This window comes from Lissotriton helveticus, chromosome 9, assembly GCF_964261635.1.
Source record: "Lissotriton helveticus chromosome 9, aLisHel1.1, whole genome shotgun sequence".
NCBI classification, from domain to species: Eukaryota; Metazoa; Chordata; class Amphibia; order Caudata; family Salamandridae; genus Lissotriton; species Lissotriton helveticus.
In genome coordinates this window covers 1,148,520,472-1,148,545,800 of record NC_136070.1, presented here as the reverse complement: position 1 = coordinate 1,148,545,800, position 25,329 = coordinate 1,148,520,472, and positions in this window count along the sequence as shown.

Below are 25,329 nucleotides of genomic sequence, written 5' to 3'. Positions count from 1 at the left end.
ATACCACGTGGGGGAAAGCACATCAAATTTAAACATGGCGAACAGCTTCCATTGTAACGAGATCAAGGGAAAGTGTTGCCCGATAATGCGTCATTCTGAGGAGCTAATGCAATAAAGACCTTTATGCCAAAGATTCCTGTGCTTCGTGGATTCTCTGTTCGCCTGTCCTGGATGTGGAGGTGCGGAGAAACCAAGTCTGTTTATATATATATTTTTATATTACCTACTGGCGGTCGCCAGTAGGTAGTTATAGTTAGGATTGATTTCCATAGGGAAATTGCAACATTCTATTTGGAATAACTTTGGCGCCGGTTGAGTAATCGGCCTGAATTTTTCAGCAACTTTGCCTCGCGGCGCTCCGCTCCTTCTGTGAAAGTTTGGGGGGGATTCGTCAAGTGGGGGCTGAGATAAAAGGGGGTCCCAAAACGTGTTTTCCCCATGTTAATTTCCATAGGGCGGTCGGTCGCACTTTTAGCTCGAACGGCTGAATGGATTTTCAGCAAACTTGGCAAAATTGTAGGGACTGGTAGCCTGATGTGCCTTTGCTATGTCTCAAGATATGTGCTCCAGAGGATTTTGAGTAATTTAGGTTAAAAAAAATGTATATATCTATGGCAGCGCCCCGGTACGCGCACCGGGGAGCGCTCCGGCGCGCCACGCGACTTGCGCACGGGAAGCTGATTGGCTCTCGGGTGTCTGTAAACATTCGAAACAGTCCGGAGTGGCCGCCATCTTGTGTCTTGGTAGGACCGAGACGCAAGAGGTGGCTAAAAACAAAAGGGGGAAATGACCAAAAGGGGGCAGGGTACACCCCCCCTGACCCTCTAGGTTTGATGTGGGGGCCATAAAAGGGTCCCGCGGGTGAAAAAAGAAAATGTAATTTTTTTTTTCATTTTCGCGGGGGGAGCGCCCGGTACGCGCACCGGGGAGTGTACCGGGGAGCGTACTTTGGTGAAAAATAGTGAAAATAATAGTGTAAAATAATAATTTTGAATGATTACAGGTAGGGTAGCTCTGAAAAGAGCTTTTGGGTTCTGTGGCTGTTTTAGGTACCTACAAGTACGTCCCACACCCACCCACACGCACACAACCCCACACCCCCACGCCCACACACTCCCCACACACACCTCACACACGCACACCTCCACCCACACCCAAACACCCCACACCCCCACACCGACACCTTACACATCCACACCCACACCCACATCCCACACACCCACACTCACACACACACCTCACCCCCCAACACACACACACGCACACACAGATACCTCACAGACACACCCCACACATCCCACACACACACCTCCCCCCCACACACACACATCACAGACACATCCACACATCCCACACATACATACACATCCTACACACATACCCCCCACACCCACACACACCCCACACACACCTCACACACCCACACTCCCACCTACACCCAAACACCCCACACACCCACACCCACACACACACCTTACACACCCACATCCCCACCCACACCCACATACCCCACACACATATACACCTCATCCCCCCCCAGACACATACACACACACATACACACCTCACAGACGCACCCCGCACCTCCCCCCACACATGGGGAAAACTCAGTAAAACACTAAAATAATAATTTAAAGTGCTTAGAGGTAGGGTACCTCTGAATAGAGTTGTTGTGTTGTGTGGGTGATTTAAGTACCAACAGGTAGGTACCAATGCAGAGTCTTAAATTCAATGTACACCGTTTCCTCTGTAGATAATTTGCATTTTGTTATAGAAGTTATTGTGGTATATGGAATCCATACCATAGTCTGTCAGGAAAGCAGAAAGAACATGGAGGCAGGAGATGAAAAAGAGATGTCAAATACACATTGGAGATAATATAGTGGGAGAAAGGAAGTATCTATGAGCAAAATTACTATGTAACACAAAAAAGTTGCACAGTATACTATAAGTCTGACTTTACATTATAATCAATTTGGTACTAGTTTAAGAATTACATATAAAATGAATAATGTCTCAAACAATTTTAGAATTATTAAATATACATTTATTTTTCAGATTCTTTTTCTAAATTAAACATATCTTTTATCATTTGACTGTCAGAAACGTCCTCATATTGAATTAACAAATCCACAGATTCTACACATTGTAGAAGTTCATGGTCCCGGGATTCATCCATGAATTCCAAGTCATTGGGTTCAATGATTTCTTCATTGTTCATCTCTAGGACAATTTCAAAGGAAACGTTTTTTTCTCCTTCCATTTTTGTGCTGAAATTTGCATAAAAAAATAAATCAGTAGAAATATGGCACTGTTGGGTTTAAGTTCAGACAGGTAGTTTTGATTTTTTAACAGTGAAGTTAACTTTGGGCAGTGTATGGTAACAGGCAGGAAGTAGAAATATAAAAAAGTGCCTGTGAAGAAGCGTAAGTAAATTCATAATTATAGCAGAGAAGCCTAAGTCAATCCATAAATATAACAGAGGAGCCTATCTCTATCTATAACTATAGCAGAGGGACAGTAAATAACTATCAGAAAACGTTTTTACAAATTAACTTAAAGTGCCCCTTACAAATTATCAACTTACTTTACAGAGAGGTGAAGAAGACAAAATGCGAAAATCCTTTCAAGATGTACCTCAGGTAGTTGTAGTCAAAATGGCCGTGTTTCCTTCTCATTTTTCATTTATATTCATGTACATAACCAATCAAATGTCAGGAAAAAGAGTAGAAAATGAAAGTAACATTTTAATTGGTCGTAAATTCTAACACTTCAGATGTGTTTTTGTGAAGTAATTTACCTCAGAGTATTTAGAGAGGTCTACAGGCTAAATGGCTCAATGGAATTCCATCGAATTTGGGAAAATGGTAGGGATTGGTATGTAGTGTGAGCTATTCTATATTTGGTGAAAGTGTCTCCAGTGGTTTTTATGTAAATTAACTTTTAACATTTTTTTAGAGCGCTTCCCGGTGCACGCCCCGGTACGCGTACCGGCAGCGCTACGGCAGTCCTCCATTTTGTTTTCGGTACATTTAAGACAGAAAATGGAGGACAAACAACGTTGGGAATGGGTATAAGGGGGCATCGTAGGCACTCCTTGACCCTCTAGGTTTTCTGAGGGGGTCTTAGGAGGCCCAAATAGGGCGAGAGCGCCCGGTACGCGCACTGGGAAGCTGACCGGGGAGCGTACTATGGTGAAAAATAGTGAAAAAAGTTAGAAAAAGATAATCATTTGGAGTGATCAGAGATAGGGTAGCCCTGAAAAGGGCTTTTGGGTTCTGTGGCTGATTTAGGATACTACAAGTAGGTACCAATGCACAGTCTTAAATTCAGGAGGAATATTCTGTTCCCCTCATCTGAAAAGTGCACACCATCTCCCCTGTAGATATCTTGCATGTTGTAACGCAAGTTATTATTGTATATTGAACGCATTCCATAGTCTCTCATGTAAGCAGAAACAGATTTATTCACATGTTTCCGTGCTTTCTCAAATTGTGGACAAAATTGATTGGACCACTTCCATTTCTGTCTTTGGCATATATTGGAATATACCAAGGCAGTTTGAGGAAAAAGTGCCATCAATTGATCAAAGGTGTCCTTTAAAAGCATTTCCAGACCTACCCCAGTCAAAGTGCCCAAGTAATTTCCTCCACAGTGCACAATTAAAAGGTCAGGGTGTGGCAAATGCAAAAAGGTTTTCACCAATGGTATCAATTGGTGACATTTCAATCCTCTCTGGCCAATCCATTTAATCTTCACATTTGGTAAGTCAAGGTTGTGAAAATTTCTGGTAGCTGCATACCTTTGAGCCCAGTGGATATAGCTATGTCCAATAATCCAGACAGAATACATGGTGTGAGGAGGTTCTGGTGCAGTCAGATGAAGTGTAGAAATGAAATGGCAGTTGGAACAGTAGGAGTTTGCAAAAAAAAACCTGTGGAGTTTCAGTGCTCTTGAATCACAAGCAATGATTGGTAGATTGAGATAGTTGAAAACTGAAAGATAGGGTGCATGGTTGTGTTCTGTGTAAGAAGTAATTTGAATGGTTAAAAAAAAGTTATTTAAAGAAACATTGCACCAGATAAGCTGGTGTATTGAGTGGTCAAACACCCCTGCTCATTTGATTTGCAACATTGTAGAATAAACTTTTAACCCTGGGAGCTCAGTGAGGAGGGAGTTGCTATGGTAACAGGTAGAAAGGGCTGAGGGGGGGAAGGGTGTTGATTTGAAAATAGAGAGGGAAGAGTTTTGATTGGTTACCATGAGGAATATGTGTGTACAATTAGAGGTTTTCTGTGCCATTAATGGTTCCAGTGGCTGGAGAACATACCTTTTGCTCTGCTAAAGAAATATTGGTGTGTGTATCTGACACTGTTGTGAATCTCCTAGAGCATTTGTAAAGGTGAGTTATGATTCATTTAATATACATAGAGACTTGTATACTCTATGGAGAAGATTGGGAAGCAAATTGTGGTTTTTTAATGTTGCTTTGTGTCATGCTTTTTGATAATGCTTGGTAAAAAGTTTTTACTGCATAGAGGAATTGTATTTTGTAAAATTGTGAAGTTTTAGTAGTGACGTGGAATGCTTGTACATAAGACCTGTGCTGTGTTTCTTAAATGTGATGTCAAAAACGAGTTTGGGAAAATTGAATGGCTTTTACATTTTTTAAAAGGAATAAAGAATGTGTGCATGTTTAAAGAAATAAATGTGACTCTTTACAATGATGTTACCTGTGTTAACTCAGTGTAGGAAGCATATTGAGTTTGTTTGCATACAGTCTTCATCTCATCTGCACTCCTTCTTAGGTGTCAGAATCCTATCACATGGGGAAAGCTCCATGTGAAAGCGTTTGCCTCAGTCTTATCCCGGCTGTGAGGCACATGCTTGTACATAGGACCTGTGCTGTGTTTCCTAAATGTGATGTCAAAAACGATTTTGGGGAAAATGAATGGCTTTTACATTTTTGAGTATAATGTGGCGCAGAGGTTTAAAAAGTGACGCATCTACCTACATGCGTCACTTTTTAAATATGGCGCAAAAAGGTACATGTTTGGGCTTTCCTGGGGAGCGTAGGTGGTGAGGCTTGTGTCTAAGAGTACAGTGGACTAGGCTTCATGAAGCCTATCCCCGACTGCACTCTTAGACACAGGCGTCAATTTGACTCTTTACAATGATGTTACCTGTGTTAACTCAGTGTAGGAAGCATTTTGAGTTTGTTTGCATAGAGGAGTTGTATTTTGTAAAATAGTGAGGTTTCAGTAATGACATGGAATGCTTGTACATAGGACCTGTGCTGTGTTTCCTAAATGTGATGTCAAAAACGATTTTGGGGAAAATTAATGGTTTTTACATTTTTACTATAATGTGGCGCAGAGGTTTAAAAAGTGATGCATCTATTTTTTTTTTTTCCCCAAAATCGTTTATGACATCACATTTAGGAAACACAGCACAGGTCCTATGTACAAGCATCTGCCTCACAGCAGGGATAAGACTGAGGCAAACGCTTTCACATGGAGCTTTGCCCATGTGATAGGATTCTGACACCTAAGAAGGAGTGCAGATGAGATGAAGACTGTCCAGAGGAGCACAAAAGGTGAGGCTTGTGTCCAAGAGTGCAGTGGACAGGACTAAACTGGAGTAGTGTGCAAAAAAAAAAGAATCTCATTTGTGAGGCCCTGCGTCAGTTTTGCACTGCTGATGTGTCACTTTTTGTGACGCATCGGCGGCATAAAACATGTACCTTTTTGCGCCATATTTAAAAAATGACGCATGTAGGTAGATGCGTCACTTTTTAAACCTCTGCGCCACATTATACTCAAAAATGTAAAAGCCATTCAGTTTCCTCAAAATCTTTTTTGACATCACATTTAGGAAACACAGCACAGGTCCTATGTACAAGCATAGGCTTCATGAAGCCTAGTCCACTGCACTCTTAGACACAAGCCTCACCACCTACTCTCCCCAGGAAAGCCCAAACATGTACCTTTTTGCGACATATTTAAAAAGTGACGCATGTAGGTAGATGCGTCACTTTTTAAACCTCTGCGCCACATTATACTCAAAAATGTAAAAGCCATTCATTTTCCTCAAAATCGTGTTTGATACCACATTTAGGAAACACAGCACAGGTCCTATGTACAAGCATTCCATGACATTACTGAAACCTCACTATTTTACAACATACAATACCTCTATGCAAACAAACTCAATATGCTTCCTACACTGAGTTAACACAGGTAACATCATTGTAAAGTACATTACACTTGACAGAGGTATAATGTGGTGCAGAGGTTTAAAAAATGACGCATCTACCTACATGCGTCACTTTTTAAATATGGTGCAACAAGGCATATGTTTTAAGCCGCTAATGCGTCACAAAAAATGACGCATCAGTAGCGCAAACCTGACGCATGGTTTTATAAATGAGGCTCATCTTTTTCTTGCACACTACTCCAGTTTAGTCCTGTCCACTGCATTCTTGGACAGAAGCCTCACGTTTTGTGCTCCCCTGGACAGGATTCATCACATGAGCAGTCCTGCTTAGGCCTCATAATCTTTTTTTAGAATGAAATTTGAAAAACAGAGATAAGGTGATATGTATAAGCTTTTCATTACACTACTGAAACATTTATAGGGTTTTTTCGATCGCGGCAATAGCGCTAACGGGACGCTCCCCGGTACGCGCCCCAGGGCGCGCTGTAACATTGCGCTTACCTGGGCGTTCACCGGTACGCGCCCCGGGAGCGCCCCAGGGCAAAAAAAAAAAATATATTTAAATAAAAAAAAAAAAAAAATTACATAATTATACAATATCAAATTCGTTATAAAAAATATTACTTTTCATACCTATCGAGATTTGCTATTAAAAAACCATTGAAATTCACTGAAAAAACCATAGGTTTCACACCAGTTATAGTTAGGAATTAGCATTTAAAAAACCTATTACATTCACTGAAAAAACCATAGGTTTCACACCAGTTATAGTTAGCTGGAAGTTTTACTCGCATAAAACCATTGAAATTCCCACGTTATAGTTAGTTGGACTCACTATAACTTGCGCGTGCAATGCACTGCTGATGACGTCACATATTACATCACTCATGACATGGTCAGTGACATCACTCATGACATCACTGATGACACCATCCTTGTGACAGAGTGACAGACCTCCTTTCACTGAAATGTAACCCTTGAAACACATATTCAAAAATAAAAAGTAACATTTTCAAAAAAATGGAGATACCCATACCAGTTACTACAACCAATTGAATAATTCCACCATCTATATACACATGCACTGATTCATCAACAGTTCTATATAGTCACTCATACATATACTCACTCATCATATGTAGTGATACACCTATACATCCTGTTACACACCGACAGTCATCCAAAAGTTACTCACACACATACTCACACATGCAAATAAACTATTGAACATCCATTTATTTGCATATACAGCTATACACACACTACCACTTTACTTCAAAGAAAACTTACACATACTTACTCTCTTAAACAATCACTTATAGAAACACATACTAATTTAAATAGGAACTCTTACAATCTCTTACTCTTAGATATACTCACTTATATACATCAATATTCACATACACTAGATTAAAACATATGTAGTTGCTGATAAAGAAACTAGTGAGACACTCATTCAGTCAGTAACACACACATATACACAGTCATCCACCCATACAGTCCTGCACATATGCTGTCTTCAAAACACATACAAAGAGAGAGTCAGTCATTCATGCATCTATGTGCTAAGTAATACCTCCACCAAACTATACAAACACTCATACTGATACTAAGAAAAACATCTAATAACCTATATACATACACATGTACCTACTCACCAACCCATGCAGCCACTTATACACAAAGTGAAACACTAATTAATATATTTAAATATTTAAACATTACTCACTAATATTTATTTTTCAAAAAGACACACATTCACTGGATGGTGTCATCAGTGATGTCATGAGTGATGTCACTGACCATGTCATGAGTGATGTAATATGTGACGTCATCAGCAGTGCATTGCACGCGCAAGTTATAGTAAGTCCACCTAACTATAACGTGGGAATTTCAATAGTTTTATGCGAGTAAAACTTCCAGCTAACTATAACTGGTGTGAAACCTATGGTTTTTTCAGTGAATATATATATATATATATATCTGCTTTTGCACCTACCTGTAGTCCTGGCTCCTCTGTTTCCTGCGGCAACGTGTGGTTTGTGCACAAACTAATGTGGAATGGCAGCATCCACTTGGATAATTATTTGAACGCGAACTGCAGTAACCAGAATGCTTTGTGCACACGCCCACTAGGGTGGGATATTTAAACTTAGTGCAGGTGACGTTCGCATTTGCTGCTGTTCCTCATTGCATAAGCCAGTGAACAAGAGTGGTTGACACATGAAACGCGTATGGCAATACAATGTTGGTTTTAAGAGGATGGCTGGAGTACGCTGCTGTCTTTGAATAAAAGGAGTTTAAGCATGCCATGTGTGGCGCCTTCATTTATGAGCAATTCTTTTTGTTGGATGTTAGCGGTTCGCTTTGACTGCGAAGACGCCCTGCTGCAGAATGAGCGGATCTGCACCGCAGAGGAGACTGTGCGCTGTAAAAAGTAATGGCATGTCCGATTCAATGGACTGAGTAATGGCAGGATTCCAGCCGTGTCTACTTTGAACTGCCCACTTGGGAAAGATTTGCACGAACTAATGTGGCATGGCATCATCCATTTGGATAATTATTTGAACGCGAACTGCAGTAACCAGAATGCTTTGTGCACACGCCCACGGGGGTGGGACATTTAAAGTAGGTGCAGGCGACGTTCATATTTTCTGCTGTTACTCATTGAATTAGCCAGTGAACAAGAGCGGGTGACGCTTGAAGCGCGTATGGCAATACAATGTTGGTTTTAAGAGGATGGCTGGAGTACGCTGCTGTCTTTGAATAAAAGGAGTTTAAGCATGCCATGTGTGGCGCCTTCATTTGGGAGAAATTCTTTTTGTTAGATATATATATATATCTCTTTGGCAGCATGACAGCATCGCCTGACGCGTTTCGATGTGTTTGAACATCTTCATCTGAGGCTGGCTTTCAGAACCGGAACAGCTTAGGCTCTCTTTTATTTCTAATTTATGCATGTATCTAGCGTGAATTGTCACATTTTGCTTTGTTCATTGTGATGCATGCTGGGTGAGTTAGTTCACCATTGAGCAGAAATCATCCCTAAGTGGGCATCTGTAGTCATGTTCATTAATAAAAAGCTTGCATTTCCTTCGTAGGATGCACGATGTCAAGGAGAGTCTCTGTGCTTCGCTTCCTTGCGCTGTTTAAATGGCAAAATTGTTCCGACCACAGCCTCTCTGGTTGTTTGATAGAGATGGTGCAGCCTTCCCACGGCAGGACAGCCGTGTCAAAAGTATATTTTAGCAAACGCCCGAAAGCTTGGGAGGGCACTCGGCAGGGGGCCAGCCATCCGGCTTTCACTCACTCTCTCTTTGGCAGCATGACAGCATCGCCTGATGCGTTTCGATGTGTTTGAACATCTTCATCTGAGGCTGGCTTTCAGAACCGGAACAGATTAGGCTCTCTTTTATTTCTAATTTATGCATGTATCTAGCGTGAATTGTCACATTTTGCTTTGTTCATTGTGATGCATGCTGGGTGAGTTAGTTCACCATTGAGCAGAAATCATCCCTAAGTGGGCATCTGTAGTCATGTTCATTAATAAAAAGCTTGCATTTCCTTCGTAGGATGCACGATGTCAAGGAGAGTCTCTGTGCTTTGCTTCCTTGCGCTGTTTAAATGGCAAAATTGTTCCGACCACAGCCTCTCTGGTTGTTTGATAGAGATGGTGCAGCCTTCCCACGGCAGGGCAGCCGTGTCAAAAGTATATTTTAGCAAACGCCCGAAAGCTTGGGAGGGCACTCTGCAGGGGGAGAGCCATCCGGCTTTCACTCACTCTCTCCTCGGCAGCATGACAGCATCGCCTGACGCGTTTCGATGTGTTTGAACATCTTCATCTGAGGCTGGCTTTCAGAACCGGAACAGCTTAGGCTCTCTTTTATTTCTAATTTATGCATGTATCTAGCGTGAATTGTCACATTTTGCTTTGTTCATTGTGATGCATGCTGGGTGAGTTAGTTCACCATTGAGCAGAAATCATCCCTAAGTGGTCATCTGTAGTCATGTTCATTAATAAAAAGCTTGCATTTTCCTTTGTAGGATGCACGATGTCAAGGAGAGTCTCTGTGCTTGGCTTCCTTGCGCTGTTAAATGGCGAAATAGTTCCGACCACAGCCTCTCTGGTTGTTTGATAGAGATGGTGCAGCCTCCCCACGGCAGGGCAGCCGTGTCAAAAGTATAATTTAGCAAACGCCCGAAAGCTTGGGAGGGCACTCGGCAGGGGGCCAGCCATCCGGCTTTCACTCACTCTCTCCTCGGCAGCATGACAGCATCGCCTGACGCGTTTCGATGTGTTTGAACATCTTCATCTGAGGCTGGCTTTCAGAACCGGAACAGATTAGGCTCTCTTTTATTTCTAATTTATGCATGTATCTAGCGTGAATTGTCACATTATGCTTTGTTCATTGTGATGCATGCTGGGTGAGTTAGTTCACCATTGAGCAGAAATCATCCCTAAGTGGGCATCTGTAGTCATGTTCATTAATAAAAAGCTTGCATTTTCCTTCGTAGGATGCACGATGTCAAGGAGAGTCTCTGTGCTTGGCTTCCTTGCGCTTTTTAAATGGCGAAATAGTTCCGACCACAGCCTCTCTGGTTGTTTGATAGAGATGGTGCAGCCTCCCTACGGCAGGGCAGCCGTGTCAAAAGTATAATTTAGCAAACGCCCGAAAGCTTGGGAGGGCACTCGGCAGGGGGCCAGCCATCCGGCTTTCACTCACTCTCTCCTCGGCAGCATGACAGCATCGCCTGACGCTTTTCGATGTGTTTGAACATCTTCATCTGAGGCTGGCTTTCAGAACCGGAACAGATTAGGCTCTCTTTTATTTCTAATTTATGCATGTATCTAGCGTGAATTGTCACATTTTGCTTTGTTCATTGTGATGCATGCTGGGTAAGTTAGTTCACCATTGAGCAGAAATCATCCCTAAGTGGGCATCTGTAGTCATGTTCATTAATAAAAAGCTTGCATTTTCCTTCGGAGGACTCTCCTTGACATCGTGCATCCTACGAAGGAAAATGCAAGCTTTTTATTAATGAACATGACTACAGAGGCCTACTTAGGGATGATTTCTGCTCAATGGTGAACTAACTCACCCAGCATGCATCACAATGAACAAAGAAAAATGTGACAATTTACGCTAGATACACGTAGTTTTAAGCAGCCACAGTTCATCCCCTCTGGTGGGGTCTATGCAGATTACTCTTTAAAAATAATGTGTAGAACAGCCCTCCAGTGGGCCTCCAAAACACCATTGCCGGTAATTCTTTTTCCCTCTGCAGTGCCGCAAATGATGCAAGGAACAGTCCCCTCATGCAGACTCTTCCCGGTTACTGAGCGGTGCGTCCTTCTCCGGCGAAAGAGGCCGGAATAACGTGTTCCCACAAAGTTTTCCTTTCTGCCAGAAGGCGCACTCCGACTGCAGGCATAATTTATTCAAACCGGCACCTGGTTTTCAGATTAATTTATTAACTCCTTCCTTACGCGTTTCGAGGCTGCAAGCCTCTTGTTCACAGGATCGTCATCATCCACATAGAAAAGACTGTCTGTATCACGTGCCCCTTTCACCAATTGCAGCCCTCCAGTGGGCATTTCTGGGACACGTAGTTTTAAGCAGCCACAGTTCATCCCCTCTGGTGGGGTCTATGCAGATTACTCTTTATATATATATATATATATATATATATATATATAAATCTGCATTTGCTTTTGCACCTACCTGTGGTCCTGGTTCCTCTGTTTCGTGTGGATTGATCGAAGGGACAAAAGGAGTATGCTAATATGTATATATATATATATATATATACGATGCGGTTTGCTGGTGCCAATTTTTATTTTGTTAAACGCCCTGCACCAACCGCCATAACGTGTTTCGGCCTTCCAAAGGCTTTGATCACATGACGCGCATCATCATACCTTGCAGTGTTTTTAAAGTGACAGTGCTTCTAAAACACGTGACTATAAAGTGCATAGACATAGAAGAGTCATTCATGTTAAACAACACAGGATAAAATACATGTGAAGATAATTCAGTAAATGTAAAATACACTTTAAAAAACAGGTTACAATATTATCACAGAATGCGCCAACAATAAATAAATATTTAAATAAATATTTAAATAGTAGCAAAAATCTGTGATAAAAATTCCATGAATGCATACTGCAACTATAATAGTTTGCATGATAAAATACCTGTTAAAAAGATTATTGAGTAAAAATCTTAAAAATAAATACACAAGTATAGTTTATACTATTTAAAACCAACTCATTTTTATAAACTATACTGAATGTGGCAACAATTATGACCAAGTGGGCCCTCATGACCTTCACAGCCTTCTTTTACTAAAGTGCAAGTGCAAATACCACATAATATATCCCAAATACTAAATACATAAAAAATGTGTAAAAATAGGATGTAATAAATAGGTGGTGATTAAAAACATATGCTGAGGCAGCGGGTACTTTGTATGTTTATATACATATATGTTTGCAACTCGAGAACTATAAACAAGTAAATAAATTCTCACTTGAGTTGAGACCCTGAGGTGTTTTACAGTCCAACTCCAGTATGTACCTTGTCTCTAGTTGCCTAAGGAGAGCTTTAAGATGTCATCAGTGATGCCACTGACCATGTCATGAGTGATGTACTATGTGACGTCATCAGCAGTGCATTGCGGGGGCACGAGTTATAGTTACCTCAACTAACTATAACAGCTGAATTTTTCTGGTTTTGTACAAGTGAAATGTCCAACTAACTATAAAGGCCTTGAAACCGATGGTTTCTTCAGTGAATGTCAAAGGTTTTCTAAATGCTAATTACTAACTATAACGTCCTTGAAACCTATGGGTTTTTTCAGTGAATTTCTAAAGTGTTTTCGAATGCTAATTTCTAACTATGCCTACATAGGTAGGACATGTGCAGAAAGAGGAAGAAATGTGCAGAAAGAAGCATGAAAAGTGCAGAGAAGCAGGAGAGGTTCAGAAAGAGGAAGAAAGGCGCAGAAAGAAGCAAGAGACGTGCAAAAAGAACCAACATAGGTACAGAAACAGGTTTATTTAGACTCATACAAAGTACCCTAATCACTAATCCTTCTCCAAAGATGTCTTAACCCTCACTTTTCTCAAGAAGGTTCACTATTAATCGACTGCTCAGAATGTTAGGCCTACTGAATATAAAACAGCAATCCTAAGCATATCAATGTTGTGAGTCAGACCAAGTTTGTGAAGGTATGCATGCGTGTCTATACTTTTACATAGTGACATGTTAAATGCCAATAAACATACAAACACTTGAATTCCTGTGTTTCAAACAACACACTCTGTACATTTGTGTAAAAAAAGGTGTATGCATTTCTTTCTGCTCACAATACAGGGCACATGGGTATTCAATATTATATTTGAAGGGCTCTATAACACATATATACATACGAAATGTCTGCCTGTGCAACCGAGTGACAGAGCAGAATTGAGAAGATTTGACCACCTATAGGAGACGTTACCTGCTTTATAACCTACAATCTTCAGATGCATAACACTTGTAAGAAAACATATACTAGTAGACATATGCCTCAGTCATGAGAGAATGCAGACTTTAAACTTCGCAGCTTGCATACCCCATTTGAGTACAGAAAGAGGTGAGGGAAGTCCAAAAAGAAGCAAGAGAGTTGCAGAAACAGGCATAAGAGGTGCAGAAAGAGGGAACAGGGGTGCAAACAGAGGCAAGAGATGTGCAGAAAGACGGAAGAGGGGTGCAGAAAGAGACAAGAGGGGTGCAGATTAATTGGAAGAGAGGTGCAGAAAGAAGCAAGAGTGGTGCAAAAGAACCAACAGAGGTGCAGAAAGATGCGAGTGAGGTGCAGAAGGAGGCAAGAAAACTGCATTAAGAGGCATGCTGTTCCTTTCTGCAAAATGAAGCCCGCCTTCCCTGAAATTCTTCCCTACAAAAGGATTTTAATATACTGAGGTAATAAAATTTACTCACCTGTGGGACTACGATATCTATCATGCTACTCGGCATTAACGGTTGCCACGCCCACTAAAGGCGGTTCAATTCAATTAATAAAGAACAAAAACATAAGTGATGTTATTTCAATGTCTCTGTACACCAGCTCATGACTAAGATGCCTCAAGCATGAACAAATTATGGATGACAGGGTGGTGAGCTGCAGCGAGGTTACACAATCCCTGATGGGCAGAACAGCATCGAGTGCACTCTCATGCGCAAGGGCCTTTGGATAAATACACTTTTGGAAGTAAGTCGGTGTTGTGGCTCTGCATCCTCTGTTGCAAATTCCTCCAGGATCTCCATTCCTGACAGCACAGCCCGCCCTGCAGGGTCGGGGCCCCCGGTAAAATGGAGCCCTTGCTTGATGTTATTATTGAGGGGGCATGACCCGTGCATCCCACATTCCAGCCACCGTATTTCCATGTGTATTTGGCATTGTGGGTGTGCGAAAGGGAAACGAGGGAGGTGCCATCCTCTCTTTGTTAATCCCGCTTTCCAAATACTTATCGGGACAATGCAAGCATATGCACTGCGCTAAATACAGAATATCATGCAATTTTATTTTGGACACTGTATTACAATTGATTTTGCACGTGACATTTGAAACGAAACGCTATTACAAGCTAAAAGGAATTATGTCCGTGCCGTGAAGGGAAAGAACTGTGTCAGTGCATTCTGGGGCCTATAGTTGCTATTACAGGCCATGTGACCACTTGGCTAAAATTCTACTCACCTGTGATCAAGGCAATATCCTGTCAAAATGCGTAAGGAAACTGAGAACAAATGCTGCACAGACGAATAAAGTATTTTTTGGAAGTAAGTCGGTTTTGTGGCTCGGCATCCTCTGTTGCTCTTGCAAATTCCTCGTGGATCTCCATTCCTGACAGCAGAGCCCGCCTTGCAGGGTCGGGGGCCCTCGGTAAAATGGAGCCCTTGCTTAAAGTTATTATTGAGGGTGCATGACCTGCCCTTACCATGTTCCAGCCACCGGATTTCTATGGGTATTTGGTATTGTGGGTGTGCGAAAGGGAGAAGAGGGAGGTGCCATCCTCTCTCTGTTAAACCTGCTTTCCAAAAACGTATTGCGACAATGCAAGCATACGCACTGTGCTAAATACGGAATATAATGCACTTTTATTTTGGACACTGTATTACAATTGATTTTGCACGTGACATTTGAAATGAAACGCTATTACAAGCTTAAAGGAATTATGTCCGTGCCGTGAAGGGAAAGAACTGTGTCAGTGCATTCTGGGGCCTGTAGTTGCTATTACAGGCCATGTGACCACTTGGCTCAAACTCTGCTCACCTGTGATCAAGGCGATATCCCGCCGAAACACGTAAGGACACTGAGAACAAATGCTGCACAGACGAATAAAGTATTTTTTGGAAGTAAGCCGGTGTTGTGGCTCTGCATCGTCTGTTGCTGTTGCAAATTCCTCTAGGATATCCATTCTTGACAGCAGAGCCCGCCCTGCAGGGTTTAGGGGCGCCCGGTAAAATGGAGCCCTTGCATGATGATATATTTATTAGCCCTGGGCGTAGTTTGCATAGTAGCACTACGCGTAGCTTCGCAAAGTGCACTTCGCACTACATATGCTATGTGTAGCTAAGAGAACTGCGTAGTGCGGTAGGGAAAATGCTGTTCACACTGATTGCTTACTGCCGGATGCTTGTCCGCACTCTGCAATCATTGCAAATGGCATCTTGCACCAAAGCGGTCGTTTTCTGCCGCTCGAGTAGATTTGTACTTGAGCGGCAGCTTTCTCAACGCGGACTGGTAGTTTCTCATCGCGAGCGGTCACGAGCATACACGACCACTCGCAATGAGAAACCTGACCTCCCCCTGGAGGTTTATTTTCACGCTTGTGATCGGCAACTTAATGTTGCTGATCGCGAACGAGGAAAAAGTCTCACCAGGATGTCGATTTTGCTCGCTCACGGTCGCCAACTTGACATTGAGGAACGAGAGCAAGCAAAAAATGCCCGCTACGCTCCGCTAAGTGTTTTTGCATTGTGCTACATGCAATTCGCGTAGTGCATAGTAGCAAAAAATAGTACTATGCCCAGGGTATATTTATTTATTTTTTACATTTATAAAGCGCACAAATGCGCTGGGGCGTCTCGGCGCTGTGGACAGCGGACAAGGTCTATAGGAAAGTTATTGGTTAAACAACCAGGTCTTTATCATCTTTCTAAAAACTAGCAGTGACTGACATGACCTGATCTCAAACGGGAGGGAATTCCAAAGTCTAGTCACCGTAACAAGAAAACGCCTGTCACCCCATGAGATAGTTCTTGTGCGTGGCACAGAAAGGTGGAAAGCATTAGATGATCGCAGTAAACAGTTGGGAGTGTAGGTGGCCAGTTGGTTTATTAGAAACTGGGGACCTGTCTTGCGGGAGGCTTTGTACGCGATACATAGGGCCTTCAATTTTATTTGATTCCTTACTGACAGCCAATGATAGCTTTTGATGATATGTGAAAGTGGTTTAGACTTGGGAATTCCTGACTGCACTCTGGCAGGCGCATTCTGGCCGGTTCGCAATTTTTGTATGACCCTGCTTTGTGCATTAGCAAACAGCCCATTGCAATAGTCCAGAGATGATATTACCAGGGTGCTGACCAACGTTTTGCCCGAAATCAAAGGGAGATATGGTAAGATCTTTTTGATCATGCGGAGTTTGTGAAATGCCGCCGAAGCCACCAGATTGGCATGTGGTGCAAAGGTCAGTCTGTCATCAAATAGGATACCTAAATTCCTGACATTAGTGACTGGGTTTGGGGGAGGACCTAAGGCAGGTGGCCACCACGTACTGGACCATGTGGGGGACAGCTTACCAAAGATAATAACCTCCGTTTTGTCGGAGTTCAATTTTAGACAGTTGCTGGCCATCCAGCTACTGATGGCCAGCATGCCCTTTTGGAAGTTAGCTGCTACTTTTTCTCCATTATTGTTAATGGCAAGCACTAACTGGGTGTCATCAGCATAAGATGTAAGGCTCATCCCATTACCCTTGATGACTCTGGCTAAGTCCGACACATAAATGTTAAAAAGTGTCGGGCTTGGGGATGAGCCTTGCGGAACTCCACATGGGAGTGTCAATTGGGCCGATTTGAAGGGGCCCAAAGTCACTGCCTGAGTTCGATTTGATAGAAAGGATAAGAGTTATCCTTTAGCTTTGTCCTGGATTCCTATTGTAGTGACATGGTCGATCAAAATGGTATGATCGAAAGTGTCAAATGCTGCTGAGAGGTCTAGCAATATAAGCACAGCTGTGCCTCCCTGGTCCAAGATAGTTCTTATTTCTTCAGAGGCCTTGATTAATGCTGTTTCAGTGCCGTGTGCTTTCCGGAAACCAAATTGGGTTTCATCTAGCAAGTGGTTAATATATATATATATATATATATATATATATATATATATATATATATATATATATATATATATATATATATATATATATATATATATATATATATATATATTACCTACTGGCGGTCGCCAGTAGGTATATATAGTTAGGATTTTTTCCCTATGGGATTTTTGAAAATTCTATGTCTAATAACTTTGGCGTTTGTGGACGGAATTGGCTGAAATTTTCTGGAAAATGGAACATTTTGTTTCTGAGCAGCCACTGGAAATTTGGGGGGAGTTGGTCCAGGGGGGGCCGAGAAAAAAGGGGGGTCCCAAAACGTGTTTTTAACATTGAGTTTTCCATAGGGCGGTTAGCCTCACTTTTAGCCCGAACGGCTGAATGGATTTGCACGAAACTTGGCAAAATTGTAGGGACTGGTAGCCCGATGTGCCTTTTGTAGGTCTCAATATATGTGCTGCAGTGGATTTTGAGAAAATAACGTTCAAAAAAAGATATATATCTGTAAGCGCGGACCAGGCAGCGCCCCGGTACGCGTACTTGACGCGTAACGGAACTTCGCGTAGCGAAGTTGATTGGCTCTCCGGTGTCTGTCAACATTCTAAACAGTCCGGAGCGGCCGCCATCTTGTCTCTCGGTAGGATCGAGAGACAAGAGGAGGTCAAAAGCGAAGGGGCAAATGACCTTAAGGGGGCATAGTAGATACTCCCTGACCCCCTAGGTTTGATGTGGAGGCTTTAAAGGGGCCCCGCTAAGCAAAAAAAAAAAATTTTTTTTTTGTTTTTTTTCGTGGTTAGCGCCCGGTACGCGAACCGGGAAGCGTACTGGGGAGCGTATCACAATAAAAAATGAATGATAGACTTTTCAAATGCTGTATGTTAATTGATTGTTGGTTTTGTTGATTATTTTTTTTTTTTTAAACTTTTTTTATTGTGTTTCATAATTTATTAAACTTTCTAACATTTCATTGTCAGAAATTTCATAATCATGGAATATAGATTGTAGTCTCTGAGGTTGTAAAATGTCCTCATTTGCAAGGAGGTTATCTACTGCTTGCACACATTGCAGTAGTTCTTGGTCCCATGTTTCATCCATAAATTCAATCTCATTTGGATCAATGATTTCTGTGTTGGACTCTGGAAGGACAATTTCAAATGAAATGTTTTGTTCACTTTCCATTTTTCCTGAAATTTGCATAAAAAAATATATATTAGTAGAGGTAGGGCACTGTTGGGATTAATTTTAGATAGGCAGTTTTTATCAGAGAATTTATCTTTGGGCAGTGTATAGTATCAGAGTGGAAGTAGGAATATAAAAAAGTGTATCTAAATTTATAAGTACTACAGAGGGATAGTATATAACTAACAGAAAAAGTTTGCCATATTAACTTAAAGTGCACAATATACTTCAGTTTTAAAAATAACAACTTACCTTTAAAAAGAAGTTGAAGTTATTAATGAAAATCCAAATGAAATGTACACCAGGAAGTAGTAGTCAAAATGGCTGTGTTTCCTTCTCTTCCTTTATATATATTCGGGTACATAACCAATCAAATGTCAGGTAAAAAAAGTAGAAAATGAAAGTAACATTTTAATTGGTTGTCAATTCCAACACTTCAGATGTGTTTTGTGAAGTAATTTACCTCACGGTATTTAGAGAGGACTACAGGCTAAATGGCTAAATGGAATTCCAATCAAATTTGTGAAAATGGTAGGGATTGGTATGTAGTATGAGCTATTCTATATTTGGTGAAATTGTCTCCAGTGGCTTTTCTGTGAACTACTTTCCCACCTTTTTTGATGGTGCGCTTCCCAGGAAGCGACCCGGTACGCGAACCGGTGAGCGCCCTGGTACGCGAACCTTAAGCGTAACGGGAGTCCACCATTTTGTGTTTCGGTCGAATTATGATACAAGATGGAGGGCAAATAATGTTCAGAATGGGTAGAAGGGGGCACGGTAGACTTATCTTGACCCCCTAGGTTTTGTGAGGGTGGCTGAGGAGGCCCATATGTGCGAAAAAAAAACATTTTTTAAAAAAATTTCGCGAGGTTAGCTCCCGGTACGCGTACCGGGTAGCGCACCAGGGAGTGTACTTTGTTGAAAATTAGTGAAAAAAGTTAGAGTAAAATAATAATTGTGAGTAATTAGATGTAGGGTAGCTCTGAGAAGAGCTTTTGGGTTTATAGTACATTTTGGTACTTATAAGTAGGTACCAATGCACATTTTTAAATTCAGAGTGAAAACTCTGTTGCCCTCATCTGAGAAGTGAACTCCATCTCCTCTGTAGATATCTTGCATGTAATAACGCAAGTTATTGTTGTACAGGGAGCCCATTCCATGGTCTCTCATGTAAGCTGAAACAGATTTGTTTACATGCTTCCTCGACTTCTCAATTTGTGGACAAAATTGGTTTGACCACCTCCATTTCTGTCTTTGGCATATATTTGAATATACCAAGGCAGTCTGAGGAAAAAGTGCCATCAATTGCTCAAAGGTGTCCTTTAAAAGCATTTCCAGACCTACACCAGTCAAAGTGCCCAAGTCATTACCTCCACAGTGCACAATTAACAGGTCAGGTTTTGGCAAATGCATAAAGGTTTTCACCAATGGTATCAATTGGTGACATTTTAATCCTCTGTGGCCAAACCACTTAATTTCCACATCTTGTAAATTGAGGTTAGGTAAATTCCTGCTTTCAACGTACCTTTGAGCCCAGTGAATATAACTATGACCAACAATCCAGACAGAAAACATGGTGAGAGAAGGTTCTCCTGCAGTCAGATGAAGTGTGGCAATGAAATGGCAGTTGAAAAAATGTGAGTTTGAAATGAAAAAAACTGTGGAGTTTCTGTGTTCATGAAGTAGTAACAGTGATTGGTGGATTTTAATTGATGAAAACAGAAAGTTAGGGTGTACAGATGTGTTGTTTGAAAGATGTATTTTGAGTGGTCAATAAAAAATCATTAAATGAAAGAAAGCACTGGATATGCAGGTGCACTGAGAGTTCAGAGTTCAATTGCAACATTGTTGTGTGAATTTGCAAACACCAGAGTTTCTCCAAGAGGTGGTTGCTATGGAAAATAGGCAGAAAGGGCAGAGGGGGAAGGGTTTTCATTTGAAAAAAAGTGAGGGAAGAGTTTTGATTGGGTGACATGAGAAATATGTGTGAAGAATTACACCATTTCTGTGCTTTTGATAGCTGCAGACTCTGGAGTGCATACCTTTTGCTCTGCTGAAGACAAATTGGTGTGTTTCTTAGACTGTTTTCAAACTCAAAGTATTTGCTAAGGTGAGAAAATATTTCTTTACTTTAGATAGAGAATAGTGTGCTTTAAGGAGAAAATTATGATTTATGTGGCGCAATTTGCTAGTAAATATGCTCTCACATGTGCATGGAAAATTTTGATTTTGAATGTTTTTGTTATATAGCCATGTTAAAAGTGACGCAACCATGCTGGAAAGCCAATCAAAAAATGATTTCATGTGTTTTAATGACATTTTAAGTCATTTTCTGATGTGCAGTGTTTAGAAATTATGATTTGAAAATCGTTTTTGTGGAAAAGGAATTGTTTTTAAATTCATGACAAGGATATAATGGTGTATGGTTATTTATAAGGCAATTGACTGTCCTTGATGTTATTTTTCTCATTTTAGTGTAAGACCTTTCTCTGTGGCGCAAATTGCTTGTAAATATGCTCTTACATGTGCATGAAAATTTTAATTATCAATGTTTGTGTTACATAGCCATGATAAAAGTGAACCAACCATGCAGGAAAGCCAATAAAAAAACGCTTTCATGTGTTTCAATGACATTTTAAGTCATTTTCTCATGTGCAGTTTTTTGAAATTATGATCTGAAAATCGTTTTTGGGAAAAAGGAATTGTTTTTAAATTCATGAGAAGGACATAATGGTGTATGGTTCTTTATAAGGCAATTGACTGTCCCTGATGTTATTTTTCCCATTTTAATGTCAGACCTTTCTTTGTGGCGCAAATTGCTTGTAAATATGCTCCCACCTGTACATTGAAAATTTTGATTTTGAATGTTTATGTTACATAGCCATGTTAAAAGTGACCCTACCATGCAGGAAAGCCAATCAAAAAACGCTTTTATGTGTCTTAAGGACAATTTAAGTAATTTTCCCATGTGTAGTGTTTTGAAGTTATGATTTGAAAATCGTTTTTGAGGTAAAGGAATGTTGTTAAAATTTATGTTCGCCATATGCCCCCAAATTTCTTTTTCAGGGTTGCAGCAGGGTGTTCTTGAGACACCCCTGCACTTTTGGAATAAATTCCTAATTTGTGATGAGCAAATTGTTAATCGCAAATTGCACCTTCATTTATATGAGCCTCCTAGCCCATGGAAATGAATGGGTAATTTGCAATTAGCAATTTTCTCAAACAAATTTGGAATGGTAAAGAATCGCTATTTATTCCTTAAAATTCGCTTTTTTGGAAATGCAAAATAGTTATATGATACATATGGCGGTTGATGTCTAACAAGATAAGAAGCTTATGGATACATTTATGATGACTGGTGCAATGAAGTAGAAATCACTTACTTCATTGGTAGGCCTTTACAATAAATTATCTCCTCTGTATTCTTCATCAAGCATAACTTTAATCTGCAATCCTGAGTAGGCCTCACCTTAAACAAACCTCTGGATAGGCCACATCTTATTGTCATCCTGATTTAATCATTTATAATGCTAGGGACAGATTTATGATAGGTGTATACCTCTTTTGTGCCACTTAGAAAACATTGTCCATGGGGAAATGACTTAAAATGTCATTAAGACACATGAATGTTTTTTTTTAAAACGTTTGCAATTTTTTTGGGTCACTTTCAACATGGCTATGTGTCTGAAAAAGTCAAAATCTAAATTTGCAATGCACTGGTGGGAGCATATTTACAAGGAATGTGCTTCATGGGGAAAGGTCTTATAATGTAATATGGGAAAAATGACATTAGAGATACTGAAATGCCTTATAGAGAAGCATACACCATTATGTCCTTGTCATAAATTTGCAAACCATTACTTTTCCCCAAAAACGATTTTCAAATTATATTTAGAAAACAGTGCACATGTGGAAATTACTTAAAATGTCAATAATTCAAAATTTGTGATTCCTTAAATGCAATGTATCAAAAAAAAATATGTAAAAAATGATATTAAGGATTTGGAAACTACCACCAACTTGTAGTTTGTGGTAATTTGCGAATTCTTTTCAAAAAGCATTTTTTTTTAAAAAAAAAAAAAGGTCCCATATGACGCCCATACATGCCATTAGGGCATGTAGGTGTGCCATGTGCTCCCAAATTTCTTTTTCAGGGGTGCAGCAGGGTGTTCTTGAGATACCCCTGCACGCTTGAAAAAAATCCTATTTTGTGATGAGCTAATTGCTAATCACAACTTGCAACATTAATTCCTATGAGCCTCCTAGCCTATGGAAATGAATGGGTAATTTGCAATTAGCAATTTGCTCATTGCAAATTAGGAATAGTAAAGAATCGCTATTTATTCCTTAAAATTTGCTATTTATAATATGTAAAATATTTTGATGATACATATGGCAGTTCATCTGTAACAAGATAAGAAGCTTAGGGATAGATTTATGATGAGTGGCGCATCCCCAGGGATGTGACAGTCATCCTGCGCCACTGTTCCGCCACCCATGGTGTGCTGCATTTACAATGCGGCGCAGCATGGGGCAAAAAAGGCACAGATGCGTGACGCATCTGTGCTGTAAAGGTGGCGCATTGCTGGAGTTGTATCGTAAGTGCGATGCAGCTCCAGCAAGGATCAGGGGTGCCCCATCTATACAATGCTGCGTCAAGACCTATGCCAGCTTCAAGCAGGCGCAGGGTTTTGAAGCAGCTTTCTCCTATCTGATTGTAAATGCGGCACACCATGGGTGGTAAAGCAGTGGTGCACATTAACTGGTGCATGCCTGGGGATGTGCCATTTAATATAAATCTGCACTTTAACATTTGAGTATGTGCAGGGGACACAGAGTCGTTGAGGCTTATCCAAGGTTAAGAACAGATGAGTCCTGTTCAGTGAAAAATTAGACATAGGCTTCACCTGCTCAGCATCGCTGGACATGGCTAAATAATAGCTGCAAAATGTTACTCTTGTTAAATAATTTTACTATTATAATCTGTGAGATTTGTCTCTTACTCTGCAACATCTCATTGTTGTTGTCTTTCTTTAAAGATAAAGACAACCTCAACATGAGCGACAATCTGCAATCAGTTGATTTTGACCTCATCATTGAACTTGTAATTGAAACATCAGTGGATGTTGATCCATTGGATGATTTAAATCCTGAGGATGAAGAAGAGCGTGATGAGGATGCAGATTTGTCCGAATTATATGATATAGGATGGGAAGCTGACCTGCTTGAGCCTTTGGAATTATAAACATTTATTTTTAAAATTTATAAACAATAAAAAGTAAAAAGGTAAACCGTTTAATTTAAAAATAAAGACACCTTCAAAAACAGGTTATGTGTAGTGTCTTCAATAAAATATTAAAATATGCTCATAAAATTAGATCAGATTCACATATAAAATAGCATAGGTAACATAAATATAAATCTCATTTCTTTTCTGCTATTTCTGTATTGTAAATTTGCAAGGACTAAAAAATCTTCTATTTAAAATGTCAAGTAGTGTGTTATGTTTTTGATCACTATTACTGATTTACTGTTTGATAATAATGTTTAATAACATTTTTATTATATTTTTCCTCAGATTCAACTATGCCTACAAAAATAAGAGAGATGAAGGCTGCAAAACGTCAAAGACAGCAGGAGAAAAAAAAAATGCAGCAGTCCTCTAACAAAAAGATTTCTCAAGCGATGAAGAAAGCACCGGGTAAGAGCTCTAAATATTTCATAAGAAATATTTCTAATAAAAAAAATATTAGTACAGAAAATGTTTCAATCCATAACATGACAAGTAAATCAAATGGAAAGAAAAGGACAAATGAAAATGTTACTGCTAGAGCAAGAGATAAATCTGTGCATGATAGTAGAAGGAAACAACAGTTTACGGAGATTCGTAAACGAATGTTCCGTAACAGGATAATTGGCAATTTGTTAAAAAATATTAAGAAAGGTCAACAGAAATTAGTTTTTTATAGGAGAAAAAAAAAAGTTGAGAAAGTTATTGATCAGGCTTTTGAAATTAAACGTAAGTTATTTATTTTGATAATCAATAGAATTAGGAAGCTAAACAAGGCAATTTTTGATTTCAAAAGAAATAGTAGATGGAAGAGAATAGTTAATCGTAGTAATTTTTGTGAAGTTTTTTCTGGAGAATGGATACATAGTTCAAGCTGTGAGGCATTTTTTAATGAAGAGAGTTATTTCCAGGATAATGATTTGGTGCATGCAGTTGACATCAGTGGTCGTGCTTATGAAGTGAAAGATGGTTGTCCAGTTGAAAAAGAAAAACTTGTGACAACAGAGGCAGAAGAGTTGTTAGGTAATGAGGTTTTAGGAAGACGTGCTAAGGGTCCTGTGTACACCTGGAAGTGTAGTAGTATTTGCAGTGTGCGACAGGATTCCATCAATTTGCTTTGTGATTTTGTACGGTCATTTAACAAGAAAAGTTTGAAGCAGAAAATGAGGTTGTTGCAAGAATTAGATCCTTGCAGAGTGAGAGAAGTGACAGGTTTGCATGGTCATTCACTGGCTTGTCTTTCCAGGAGAGTATGCCA